Source organism: Cherax quadricarinatus, chromosome 56 (genome assembly GCF_038502225.1).
Source record: "Cherax quadricarinatus isolate ZL_2023a chromosome 56, ASM3850222v1, whole genome shotgun sequence".
Classification (NCBI taxonomy): Eukaryota; Metazoa; Arthropoda; class Malacostraca; order Decapoda; family Parastacidae; genus Cherax; species Cherax quadricarinatus.
Window position 1 is genome coordinate 597,197 of NC_091347.1, and position 14,629 is coordinate 611,825.

General features: G+C 39.3%; 1 protein-coding gene across 4 annotated transcripts in view; it reads right to left on the reverse strand.

Moving 5' to 3' along the window:
• vtd (RAD21 cohesin complex component verthandi) overlaps positions 1 to 11,590 on the reverse strand; it is an 81,650-nt gene extending 70,060 nt beyond the window's left edge. The window contains exon 1 of one of the 4 annotated variants that reach the window (XM_070097003.1): positions 11,242 to 11,590. The gene's annotated coding sequence lies outside the window, so the exon portion shown is untranslated. Of the gene's footprint in view, positions 1 to 10,809; positions 10,990 to 11,241 lie in introns of those variants that run through there. The other 3 variants (XM_070097004.1, XM_070097001.1, XM_070097002.1) reach the window with 3 other exon arrangements.
• Positions 11,591 to 14,629: the final 3,039 nt, after the last annotated feature.

Consider the following 14,629-nt stretch of genomic DNA (forward strand, 5'->3'; position numbering starts at 1 on the left):
TGCTCCATAAAAAAATATGAAGACTGAAGGAAAACACATTATGTTTGGTTGCAGAATTTCACAGGACATGAAAGACAAATCTCAAGTTTACAGCATTTCACAGATTCCCAAACTTAATAACCAAAGCACAGTAAGTGTGATGGCTAACGGTACCTTACCACCTGATCAAAACAATGTTAATTATCACAGCCTTAACGTTTTAATTGTCCGCTCCGTAGTGCTACAGGTTTGAGGTCACTGTCGGTGCCGTAGGACTACGCCATGAGCTCAGCTCATTCAGGTAAGCTGTTAGTGGTAAATTTGGGCCTAGATACGAGAGAATGGGTCTATGCGATAAGTGTGCACCATGTAAAATAATTGTGCAGCATGCAGTGCATGAGACAACAAACTGCAACAGTGTTTTTGGTAAACAAACCATACCACAGGTGGGGTTAGAACCCGCAATCAGAGAGTCTCAAAACTCCAGACCATCACGTTAGCCACTGGGCCAGCTAGCCGCAATAAGATTCATCCAACTAGGTATATTTATGCACCATAGGAAGGTTAGTATAGGCACCACTGTGACCACAAATGCAATTTTTACAGACAAATCTCCAGCTAGTGTGGCTAGCTGACCCAGTGGCTAACGCGACGGTTTGGAGTTTTGAGACTCTGATCGCAGGTTCTAACCCTGCCAGTGGCATGATTTGTTTGCAATTGTGTCATTACGATTTCATGAGTCGTGTTTTTGGTTTAAAACAGCGACTTTGCAGTGTATTTTCATATAGTTGTCTTGGTTGTATTCTCAATTTCTTTATCTCAGTTGACAGAATGAAAGATACTGTATATTACACAAATACAGAAGATTTTGAATGGTTTCAGGACTGAAACTAGGTTGAAATCGAGCTCAAAGTAGCAGAAATGCTCAATTCTGCCAATACAATTTAACCCTTTCAGGGTCCGTGCCGTAGATCTATGACTTTACGTTGAGGGTCCAAACCGTAGATCTACACCATGAGCTCAGCTCACTCTGATAAGCTGTGAGTGGTAAATTTGGGCCTAGATGAGAGAATACATCTCTGTGGTATATGTGCACCACATAAAACAAATCCTGCAGCTCACAGTGCATAATGAGAGAAAAAAAAATGAGACCATAATTTTCGATTAAAACAAGAACTTTGCAGTGTTTTTTCGTATGTTTTTTATAGTGGTATGTATTTGCAATTTCTTGGTCTCATTTGATAGAATGGAATATATATTACAGAAATAGAGATGATTTTGATTGGTTTTAGTACTGAAAATGTCCTGAAACTGAGCTCAAAGTAGCGGAAATGTTAAATTTTTGCCCATGTTCAAGAGTAAACAAATGACCTCACACGTCTAATACATACCAGCTGGTGGGTCTAATATACGTTCACAAATGTGCTGATATTATTTATACAATTATTACAATATTGCATGACAGTAAATCTTCTATGTTTTGGTTTGAATAAAAATTCATTATGTGAATTAAAAATTTAAGAATTAAAGATATAAGAATAACTTCTTCAATGTTAATACTGTACAGTGGACCCCCGGTTCGCGATGCTATTGGTATCCGATAAATCCGGTAACCGATGCATTATATCGCAGAAAATTTGCCTCGCTTACAGATACAAAACCCGGCATGCGATGTGGTTCGTACGAGACGTGTCCATGTGTGGCCTGAACTGCCCCGTGTGTGCCAGTGTTTACAAGCTAGCCAGTGTGCCTGCATCGTGCATACATTCAGTACATTCCATATTATCCATATTATCACTGTTTTTGGTGCCTGCTTTTGCAAAATAAGTCACCATGGGCCCCAAGAAAGCTCCCAGTGCCAACCCTTCGAGACCAAGGGTGCTAATGACTGTTGAAATGAAGAGATAATTACAAAGTACGAAAGTGGAGTGTGTGTGTCGGAGCTGGTCAGGTTGTATAGTAAGCCCCAATCAACCATCTCTACTATAGTGAGCAAGAAAACGGCAATCAAGGAAGCTGTTCTTGCAAAAGGTGCAACTGTGATTACGAAACAGCGACCGCAAGTGTTAGAAAATGTTGAGAGACTGTTATTGGTGTGGACAAATGAAAAACAGATAGCAGGAGATAGCATCTCTCAAGCAATCATTTGTGAAAAGGCTAGGCAGTTGCATGACGATTTGGTAAAAAAATTGCCTGCAACTAGTGGTGATGTGAGTGAATTTAAGGCCAGCAAAGGTTGGTTCGAAAGATTTAAGAATCGTAGTGGCATACATAGTGTGATTAGGCATGGTGAGGCTGCCAGTTATGTTGTGCAACAGAAGTCCAGTGACTCTCAAGCTGGTCCTAGTGGCATTAAAAGAAGAAGGGAAGTAACCCCAGAAAAAGACTTGCTACCTCAAGTCCTAATGGAGGGGGATTCCCCTTCTAAATGCTAACACCATCCACACTCTCCCCTCCTCCCATCCCATCAATCATCACCAGATCTTCATTAAAGGTAAGTGTCAATTATTCTTTCATTATTTATTGTTATCTATTGTTATTGTTGTTATTGTAATTACTATTCTACTGCATTAAACTTAATATTTCATGTGGTAAAAGTTTTTTTTTCATACTTTTGGGTGTCTTGCACGGATTAATTTGATTTCCATTATTTCTTATGGGGAAAATTGATTCGCTTTCCGATATTTTTGGTTTACGATGAGCTCTCAGGAACGGATTAATATCGCGAACCGGGGATCAACTGTACAACAGAAAAGTCATGTAAAACAAACCTTGATAATATTGAGAATGAAGTGAAAGAAACTTAGCTCAAGAACTCAAAAGTGCAACTGGTTTGCTAGCAGCATTAAACAGCCAAGTTTGATAAAGTCAAAATACTGTAACAGAGACTGAAGAACTTAACATTTATCAAAATAAAACTTATGAAGAATTTATGGCCAGCAGTACCATAACACATTATATACATTTACCTCAAAATCCTTCTTCCAAATCACAAAAAGCAGCATCCAAAAACAAACATGCTGGTGTTTGTTACTACAAACATAACTGATACTGACAAATATTAGTGGTGGAAAGAAAATATATTTCTTCCATCTCTGGCAAACCTAGCCAGAGTGAATAATAATAGTAATAATATTATAATCAAGTTAAGTGCTAATCCTGGATAGAATGAAAGTGTGTTCAGCATTGGAGGAAACATCTACTCTCCATATAGAAACAAATTCACATCCAAAAATGGAATGATGTTGATTTTCCTCAACTTCAATTTGAGAATTTTTAATTTTAGCTATTAATCTATGTATATAGTTTAATTTTATTTTCAGGTATTAGAATAATGTATGCATTTTCATATCTCAATGTGCTTCTTCAAAATTTAAAAAAAAAAAAAAATATACGATGAAAATGAGTCGGTTAATTCGGTTTAATAATGGTGAGGGGTTGTTGTTCAAGTTATGAACTAAATTTCAGATTTTCAGTTTCCATTTATTACAATAATGCACATATTTTATTAGTTTAAATGTTTTTTTTAAGCTTTAACCCGTAAATGGTCCAAACGTATATATACGTTTTTTCAACATTTGAAAGTATGTAAAAAAAAGTAGATCTTTTTTTTTTTTTACATTTGAAAATGTGTAAAAAAAACTTTGATCTACTTTTTTTTTGTTATATTTGTAAATATGTAAAAAAAACGTAGACCTACTTTTGTAGCACTACACATGTGAACGTAGATCTGCTTGGACCGTTTACGGGTTAATTAACCCTTTGAGGGTTTTGGTCGTACTAGTACGTCTTACGCGTAGGGGTTTTTGATGTACTAGTACGCATAAATTCTAGCGGCCTCAAATCTAGTGGGAGAAAGCTGGTAGGCCTTCATATGAAAGAATGGGTCTATGTGGTCAGTGTGCACAGTCTAAAAAAAATCCTGCAGCACACAGTGCATAATGAGAAAAAAAAAAACTTTGACCATTTTTTTGGAATAAATCAGCGACTTTGCAGTGTATTTTCGTATGGTATTTATTGTTGTATTCTAGTTTTCTTGGTCTCATTTTATAGAATGGAAGACATATTACAGAAATTGAGATGATTTTGACTGGTTTTACAATGAAAGGTGCCTTGAAATTGAGCTCAAAGTAGCAGAAATGTTCGATTTTTACCAAACTTCAAAAGTAAACAAATCGTGCCAAGCGTGCAATACACGTCAACTGGTGAGTCTAATATTCTTTCACAAGTGCACCAATAATATTTATACCATTTTTTACACTAATGCATAACAGTAAATCTTATATTTTTTGTGAAAATAAAAATTCAAAGTGGAAAGCAAAAGAATATAAGAGGGGCCTCGAGATGTGACTAATGACTAGAGGAAATAGTCATTTTAGTGCCAGGAATGTCTTTCTTGTTTATTCTGGACCCTATTCGGAAATTGGCATCTTTTGAAATTTGTGTGAAATTGGCAAAATTGCTAAATTCTGACCACTGTACTGGATAGTTGAATTTCATAAATGGGTGGTTTCTTGCACCCATTCGATAGAAAAAATGGAGTACTAGCGAAATATTCATGTTTTTTGTCGACTAGTACAATGAAATTGGCCGAAAATGGGGCTCAAAGTGGGCAAAATCGCTGATGCGTAAACATCGCCGAGACCGCTAACTTTGCGAGAGCATAATTCCGTAAGTTTTCTATCAAATTTCAAACTTTTGGTGTCTTTATGATCGGGAAAAGATTCTCTATCTTTTCATAAGAGAAAATAATTTTTTTGTTTTAAATTTGGCCGACCCTGAGAACGAGTTTCTGAGAGGGCCTGTCGACCCTCAAAGGGTTAAACAGTATTACGAGACTGATGGGTGATTTAGTTTTATGTTTAAGACAACTCTTAAATTATTTACTTATTTTCATAACTGATTTCCAATTACATGTACATGTATGTCTTCACAAGATTATTTTAACATGTATATATAGCTTCTCACTTACCTCACATCGATAAACGAATTCGTCGCTAAGCAAGGAGCATACTATAATGGTAGTAGGTTTGTGTTAACCCTTTCAGGGTCCGTTCCGTAGATCTACAGCTGGTCGGTGAGTGTCCAAACCGTAGATCTACGCCAAAATTCTAGCGCCGTCAAATTTAGCGCGAAAGCGCTCATAGGCCTACAGATGAGAGAATGGGTCTGCGCCGTGGGTGTGCGCCGTAAACAAAAAATCTAGGCGCCTGCATAGCATTGTGGGAACGCCGGCTCAGTCACCCTTGTTCACCATGCCTCGTCGCAAGTCAGCTCTCACTCCCCGGAAAATTGGGACTCTCCTCTTCCTGTCTGATAGTTCTGACACTGATGGAAGTGGAAATGAAGACGAATTCTACGGCTTTGATAAGTTAGTGACCGAAAATAATGACCAGGATATCGATAATAGTGCAGAAAACCCCGACGATCCTCGACCTTCTACCTCTGGTGTGGGCACTCGTGACTCACCGTCGGGTGTTCCTAAACGTAAGAGAAAACTAATATTTTCCCGTGGCCTGGCCTCTGACTTCAGTAATGATGATGATTCTGACGTGGATTGTGATTTTATTGCGCTCGACGATCATTCGAGTAGTGATAGTGAGGAAACATATTCACCAGTGAAGCGTCGGTATGTTCGCCGCTGCATGCGCTCGGGTAGTGTACCCTATGCTGTGCCCAGGGGACGGAGTACATCCCGGAGTACATCCCGGAGTACATCCCGTGGCCCTACACCCGTTTTAGGTAGTGATAGTGAGGATGATGTGGCTACACTTGGCATGGATGGGCCACAGACATCAGTGGATGGTGTTAGTGGGGCTGGTGGTGGTAGTGGCACCGCCCTGCGTGACTCGCTGTGCCACGCGGGAACCCACGCTGCTGACTCGTCAGTTCAAGGACAAAGCGGAGCGTCACCCACCAGCCCGCCACAACCACCCGTACAACCAGCCTATGATGTCCAGTATCCACCAGCAAACCGTATCTGGGATTGGCAGCAAAATCCCAATTTTGTTCCCAGCCCTCACCACTTTGATGACTCGCAAAGTGGAATTCTACCTACCTGTCCCCTTGGAACCACGGCCAATGAACTGGAATTCTTTGAATTATTCTTTGACCAGCCATTGATGGAAATTATTGTCAGGGAAAGTAATAAGTATTTTCAGTACACCATGGCAAATACGATCTTATCACCACAGTCAAGACTACACAGGTGGAAAGAGACAACTGTTGCAGAAATGTATTTGCTTTTTGCAACAATAATGCTTATGCCTCACGTCTATAAGCATAATATAAAAGCATACTGGTCCACAGATCGGCTAATTTGTACCCCATCCTTCAGTGAAATAATACCAGTGAACAGGTTTATCTTACTGTTACGTATGTTGCACTTCTCTGACAAAACCAGGCCTGACAGAAGTGACAGGTTATACAAGATTAGAAATGTTTTCATGTATCTCAAACAAAAGTTCAGGATATACTTTTATCCATTCAAGAATCTTGTAATTGACGAGTCTTTGATTTTGTTCAAAGGTAGACTGTCATTCAAGCAGTATATACCGAGCAAGAGGAACCGCTTTGGTATAAAATTGTTTGTACTCTGTGATTGTGACAGTGGCCTGGTGTTGGATATTGTTGTATACACGGGTAGTAAAACATTGAAAGATACCAAGATGTTATTGGGTATATCAGGTGACGTAGTGAGAAACATGATGGCACCTTATCTTGGTAAGGGCCATACATTATATACCGATAACTGGTACACAAGCCCATTACTCAGTGATTTCATGCGAGTGAACAAGACAGATGTGTGTGGCACAGTGCGTTCTAGTCGTAAACATATGCCCAGGCTCAACGCAGGTGTTCGTGGTGATGACGTGCAGGTGTTTACTGCCAATGACATCATGGCATTACGGTGGCATGACAAACGAGATGTCACATTGCTGACAACCATTCATCGTAATGAAATGCAAGACAGTGGCAAAGTTGATCGAGTGACTAATGAACGTATTCGAAAACCAGTGACAGTGATTGATTATACACAAAACATGCGCTTGGTTGACAAGTGTGACATGCAGATTGGTTTTGTTGACTGTGTTCGTAAGAGTTACAAGTGGTACATGAAACTTTTCTTCCATCTCATGGACATTTCAATGCTGAATGCATATAATATGTACCAAATAAAGACTGGTAACAGACCACCGTATGGTGAATTTTGTTTGTCTGTTGTCAGACAACTCATAATGAAGTACCAGGTAACAACACCTGCAATACAACATGGTCCTCGAATTCATCACAATATACCCAAGCGTTTGAGAAGAGAAGGTGATCATTTCATAATACAGCTTCCTTCAACTCAAAAGAAATTTGCTCAGAAGAGATGCATTGTCTGTGCACAAACAAAACGACGGCAACAAAGACGCAAAGACACTCGGTTTATGTGTGAGGAATGTAAGGTGCCTCTGTGCATGTTGCCTTGTTTCAAGGAGTTCCACAAGCTCCAGCAGTTCTAAAACCATGTCCAGTGATTGTAAATATGTAAATATATGATAGAACATTAGTATTATACAATATTTGTGCATGTTTATTGTAATAAACAACAGTGGTAAACAATAATATGATAATAGCTTTAGTGCGGTTATTGTGTTCAATACAGTGAGTATATATATATATCAATTATATACAGTATTGGTCTCTCAGGCCCCAAATGTTAGTAGGAATAGAAAAAAATTGGAAAAGAAAAGAAAAAACAACTAAAACAACAAAATAATATAATACGCGTATGTGGAATTCGTCGATGTTGCCGCCACCACATCATTTTCTACAAACTTCTTGGCACTGTATCTCGGTAAGTACTGATCAGATTCTAATTTTTTTTGTTTTATTACCTTCACAAAAATATGCTCTTTAATTCTGTAAGAAAAAATAATTATTTTTTTTTTTTTCAAAATTTCTTGGACACTGGTGCGTGACTTCAGATTTTGGCCTTGGACCCTGAAAGGGTTAATATCGTTAGTCAAGGGTCCACTGTACTTGTTTACTGATGACTCAGACTTATGGCGGGCTCTCTGACCAGTATGCATACCTAAATACATAATGTATATTAGAGCTGATTTCCTCTATTCTGTGTATTACAATATACAGTACACTGCTGTATAAATATTTAAAAATATAATAAAAATGTTTTAAATGGTTCATAGGTGACATTACACCAATATCAAAGATGGTTAATTGGTACCCGAGAACGAATATCGTTAGTCGAGTTTTTTATCGCTAGTCGAGGCAACATGTTAGCATTAACATGTATCGTTAGTCGAATTTAACGTTAGACGATGCCATCGTTGGTCGAGGGTCCACTGTACGTCGCTAAGTGAGGAGAGGCTGTATTAAGAAATCATGTGTTTATTTTTTAGTTTGCAAGGCTTATGGGGTGCCTGTAATTAGCAACAAGTATTGACATTGGAATGATAGGAAAATTAGTTATTTATTATTTAACCTCCCTTGGTGGTTTATTACCTATTGAGCAATAAGCATTCCCTGGAGATACTACTCATACTACAGGCATCAGTAGTATCGCCATCAGCCTAAAACCGAGTACTGACCTCAGCAAATATATTGGTAGCACATCACTAGTCCTCAGACAACTAGATACATAAATTAAAACCAAATAAGTCACCAGGTTCAGAGTAGTAGTTTTCAAGGGTTCTGAAGAAATGTAAAAAGGAACTTGGCAAACTAAATAATTCCAGTTTCTTCAGCGAGAACACAAAGGAATAATGGAGCACTGCAGCAGGCTTACTGGTCTATGCTAAGCAGGTTCAACTCTCACTCACCCACACCCACTTGTGTACCTGGCCAACATATTTTAAAAGCTACCCAAAGTTCTCACTTCAATGATGCTGTTTGGGAGTTTATTCGATTTATCTACAACTCCACCACCAAACCAGTGCTTTCTTATATCTTTTCTAAATCTAAATTTGTCAAACTTCAAGCTATTGCTCTGAGTCCTATTTTGGTTAGATATTTTCAGCACATTATTTATATCACCTTTATTAATTTCAGATTTCCATTTGTATACTTTAACCATATCCCCACAAAATCAGTGCCTTTAGCCTATGTTCATAAGGGAGATACATGATATGTGGAATCAGCTTTGTCATCCTTACTTGAATGTTTTCCAGTGTATTTATGTTCATTTTTTAATAGACAGATGAGAACTAAGCAGTATAATCTAAATAATCTATTATTCATACTTCATGATATGAAGCCAGGAAATTCTAATAGCTAGCTTTAGATTTCTGCCAACCAGAACAAGGTCTTTTTTGAATTCAGCTTAAGATCTACGTTATTTAGTATGTAAGTGCTATATATACACGTATAGTTTTTTTTTTTTCTAGAATTAGATCCTTGCATTTGTCTGCATTAAATTGCATCTGCCACTTCTCTGACCACAGCAAGTTATTCACATCATCCTGTAGCCCTCTAGTGTACTCATCAGAAGTGATTTGATGACTTAATTTAGTGTCAACAGCAAACTCTGTCACTGTTTTCCCTTGTACAGTATTTGTAAATTGTGAACAACAATTACAGCTCACTACAAACAAGGATAGCAATGGAATAGTGGAAAGCGGTAAACATGATACTTGTTAACAAAGAGGGAGACAGGTTCTTGGCTTCAAATTATGGACAAAGCAGCCTAACCTTAACTGTGTGAAAGCTGATGGAATCATAATGAAGATGCAATGCAAAACCACCTTAAAAGGTATAATTTAATCAATAAATCTCAGCAAGATTTTATAAAAGGGCATTCCTGCCTTATGAATTTGCAAAGCAGTAGATCAAGATAAAGAATACGATATTGTGTATATAAACTTTAGTATGGTTTTTGATAAGGGTTCCACATGGAAGAAAGTAGCAGCATGTGGTATAGGAGAAATTACCAGATAGGCCACAGTGTGTACATATATGAGGAGAAATCCAAATGCTGACCCATTATAAGATGGAGTATAAGTTTGCAGATGACACTAAAATAGGCCATCAGATTTCTGATGAGGACACTATATAGTTACAGGATGACCCAAATAAATTGATGTACATGAAGGATCAAGACCTGATCAGCCAGGCTGTCGCTGCTGGTTGCATGCAGTCCAACATACAAACCACAGCCCAGTAGATCAGGAACTGATTTGAGGAATTTGTTCCAGTTCAATGCAGACAAAAAGCAGATATCTGAAGTCAAGACAACGGTACACAAGTGATCACAATAAAGCTAACAGAATTCCTTACTTCATAATATGAAATACAGGGTTATACTTGATGACAGAACTCGCGAAGTGTATTTAAGTTGGATATATTTAGATTTATAAAGTTATAGGGAAGTACTGGTTTGGCAAGAGAATTGGTAGATGAATGGAATGAGTTCCCTGGTGGCATCATTGAGGCGAGAACTTTGGATACCTTTATAGGTTGGATGGGTGCACAAGTGGGTGTGGTTGGGGAAACTGTACCTGCATAGAATGGACCAATAGACCTCCTGCAGTGTTTCTTCATTTTCATGCATTATCCCAAGGATGGCAAGGGTGGCTCAAGGATCCCAATGGGAGTAAATCACATTGACCTCATGGGATTATATAGTCCTAGGTTAAATAATTACTATATAAAAACCATTGTGAAATTTTGAAATTAAGTATGAGGCTTAAATAAAAACTTATTTACTTACTCCCCAGATTAAGAATTTTTCACCAGCATCAAAGAAACCCTCATGAAGGGTAGTTAATTGTATATATACCAATATTGCCAATATATACAAAAACAATGTATACCATTATTACTTACCTTACCTACCCAGGACCCGTGGCCTGGTGGCAAAAGCTCTCGTTTCACACAGTGAGGGTCCAGGTTCGATTCCCGGTGAAGGGGTGGAAACATCAGACGTGTTTCCTTACACCGGTTGTCTATGTTCATCCATCAGTAAAATGGATACCTGGGTGTTAATCGACTAGTGGGGGTCGCATCCTGGGACAAAACCGACTTAATTTGCCCAAAATGCTTTGCACAACAATTGGCTTTCTAAATAGTACAGTAGTATGTCATTAATGTCAACTATGTCTGTACACCTTGTATATGTACTTGTAGTAAATAAAGATATTATAACTAGCAGAACTCTTGACTATTTGTAAGAACATAAAATTTCAATACAAAAGCCTAGGATTTTTTGTCTTTTCTTTTAAGACCTTAATCTTCACCACCAAATCTAAATATTCTTACCTTTGTACAATATAGAAAGTATCTTCTAGACTCCGAACAAGTCCTGCTTTCCACAAAAATCACTCAAAAAGTCTAAAAGATGGCAAAAATCCTCCACTGTCTGGTTTCACACCTACACCGTCAACATTAAACGTCTTCCCTTCCCCCCTCACTGCACACTGTCGTCTTCCTGACGGCTACAGTGGCAGCAGAGGCGAGTGTTGTGCACTTGCTCTTGTGATTGTTTACATGGGGAGCAACACAGGAGCACTGGGTCCTGCACAATATGGCGTCCTCACAGTTTTGGCGCTGGGTTTGAACTGTGTGAGCGTCGCCGCCATCGACCCGACCCACACATTGATCTCGACAAAAGAGCATCGCATCCTCCGCCTCCAAGCCACTCTTGGGATCGGAATCGATTTATTTGAGCACTTTAGAGTGTTTGAATCTTATTGTGTGCAGTGTCTATAAAAGAGAAATATTTGAAGACTTTATTGTTTACAAAGCGGGAAATTTTATTTATATTTATAAAGTAAACAAATAAATGGAAAGGTCAAACTTAGGATTCCAAAGTTAAGAGAAGTCGTTAGTTGGCATCCTGGAAAGGCTTCATGTTATATTCATTATTTTATTTTACATGAAAATTTTAAGTAAGGTCATAAATGTGTCCAACAGGTCAAATTTCTCCTTGGCACTGATGTCCTCGCCACTGGCACGACAAAGCTGCTCTCACTGAACTGGATGCCTCCAATCTTGTTCTTGCAGTTCCTTAAAAGTAGCCTGCAAGTTCTCCAGCATCGTCTCCTTCAGAGACGCCTGCACCAGTGATGAAGAGGCCGAAAAATTCCACACTACTACCGCTATCCAGACTCTTCAAAGATCGTGGCTCTGTCATCTCTAACTCCACACTTGAAGGTGAAACGTTCTGTTTTCGTAAAACGACTAGACAGGATGAAAATAAATGGTATAAAATACCGACACAATGGAAATATAAACACTTAAGCAGTATAATGTTATCCTTTATTGACAACGTTTCGCCCACACTGGGCTTTATCAAGTCACATTATAATCAAAAAGAAGCGCTAAGCCACAAAGGCTATACAGTATCAGGTCACAAACAGATCTGTTTGTGACTTGATAAAACCCATTGTGTGGGCGAAACGTTGTCAATAAAGGATCACATTATACTGTTTAAGTGTTTATATTTCCGACTAGACAGGATCGTCACGGCTCTCTTCACTGACGAACTCGTCATTCAATCGAAGATTAGAATGCTTGGGCCTCGGTGTACTCACTAAAATTCCTAACGCCTCCTCAATGATCAAGATCACATTTTCTGACACTATAATGGCTGCCCAAACTATCTGACGGACTGTCTATATACACCCTAACCACGGCGCACTTGAAAGCTTCAAACATCTCTCTCCCTGTTAAATTAGACACATGTGCAACTCTTGGGTATCTTTATTGAGGAAACGTTTCCTCAATAAAGATACCCAAGAGTTGCACATGTGTCTAATTTAACAACGTGTCGGTTCTTTGAACCATTCATCTACAATCTCTCTCCCTGCTGGACCTGCTACTCGTACAACCATACTACCGATGACTGCCACATCAAGGACAAGAAATTTTGTACAAACTGTGCAAAAGGACAATATTTCAAATCCTGCACCACCACCACTGCTCCAATATGCCCACTTAGAAATCATATCTAAGAAGACCTAAAGAAAAGCACCTCAAAATCTCTTGTAAATACCGCTATTACTACCAAGATTCTCCAGGCAACATAAGTCTCCTTCATTAACAACTCGCTTTCTCCACTCCCCGATGGTGCTCCCTCCAAGGTGTTGTACTGCATGGTGTGTGTGTGCACCTTGCAAATGCAGCAAAACTTGGTACACTCAACTGCTATCAACGAACTTTCGTCTAAACAACATGCCTCCCGTCATCTTCCCTGACTCCACACCTTCGGCTGATATTCTCAAGATTGTACCCAACGTAGTGAATTTCACGGCACCTGCAGACCTGTCTCTTTCCTCTGCCCAAGTAACTGTGCCTGAAACTTCTGCCTCCGTCGTCGACAACGAAGATGTTCTACTGCAGCATCCACCACCTCCCACGTCTCTTAGCCTACTGACAACCCACCAACACATCTCACCACTGCTTACTAATCACAACCACCTGCCAGTTCCTATGAAGGCTTCCCTACAGAATCCTTTTCTGAAGGAGAGGATGAAGACATCCACTCTAGTACATCTACATGGGACAACCTAACTTTCTACACGTCTCTATCTAATGGGAATATTATGACCTGCATGGAACTGTACAAAGGGCTCTGTGCTCTGTGCTGTGAGTCACTACTTCGTTTCTCACTTACTCAAATACTGGAATTATCAAACCACTCCGTTTCACATTTGGAAACAAAACACAGCTGTACCATCTCTCTAGGAGTAGCTTCAAAATGTTTGAAAATGGCTCCTCTTCGCCCCTTCCAGCTTAATCATCAGCACAAATAACACCTACAAATGAGCTGCTTCTCCTGCGGATCCTACCTGCTGCCCTCTTCCTGCGACCTAGCCTGCTGCCCAACTATTCAAGACCTCCGATGTACAGCTGTCTCCTGCTAACACAGTCTACTCCTTCTGTCCTCGATTTTCGCCCTATGAGTGCTTAGCTACTGTGTAAATTTAGCCCTGGCACTCTCTACGACGGAAAACGCTCCTCTCCAGCGCTATTCTTCGTTTGTTCCGTCTTCCCTGCTCACCTCACAGGGGTGTCTTACCTAAACTTTCGTTCGTTCGTTCGTTCCCTGGTATTTGGAATCCTGACATCGGTAGCAACAAAACAAATGTAGCTGTATAATTATTGGTAAAATTATCGACAATATCTTAGGCATATGAACAGAAGAGCGACTAATGAGACGTTTATTACAGCTACGTTTCCCTCTCCAAGAGTTTAATTAGGCAAATACCAAAAAAAATACAAAAATAACATACACGAAGGAGACTGAAACTTATGAGGCCGTGTCGGTCCGATCCCCCGACTCCGACTGGGATCATTAGTAAGTGTATTTAGGTACAGGTTCACATACGTACAATCTTCATACTTAGTAATATGTTAATTACTTAGGTTAACCCAACAAAGTTAGACAGTATCCCTTAGCTCGGTTGGTAGCGAACTCAGCTCGCGCATTGATTGTCCGCGGTTCGATCCCCGGTACGGGTGGAAACATTGGGTGTGTTTCCTTATACCTGTTGTGCCTGTTCACCGAAATGATCTGCATGTGGACTCAGGTACGCCTTTATCTAAATAAAATACTGGTTTTGTGGCAAAGACAGTTCAGGATGCAGTGGTGATGTGGCTGCGGTTCATCCACAAGGATTTGGTAATTTGCTAGTTGGATTATTAT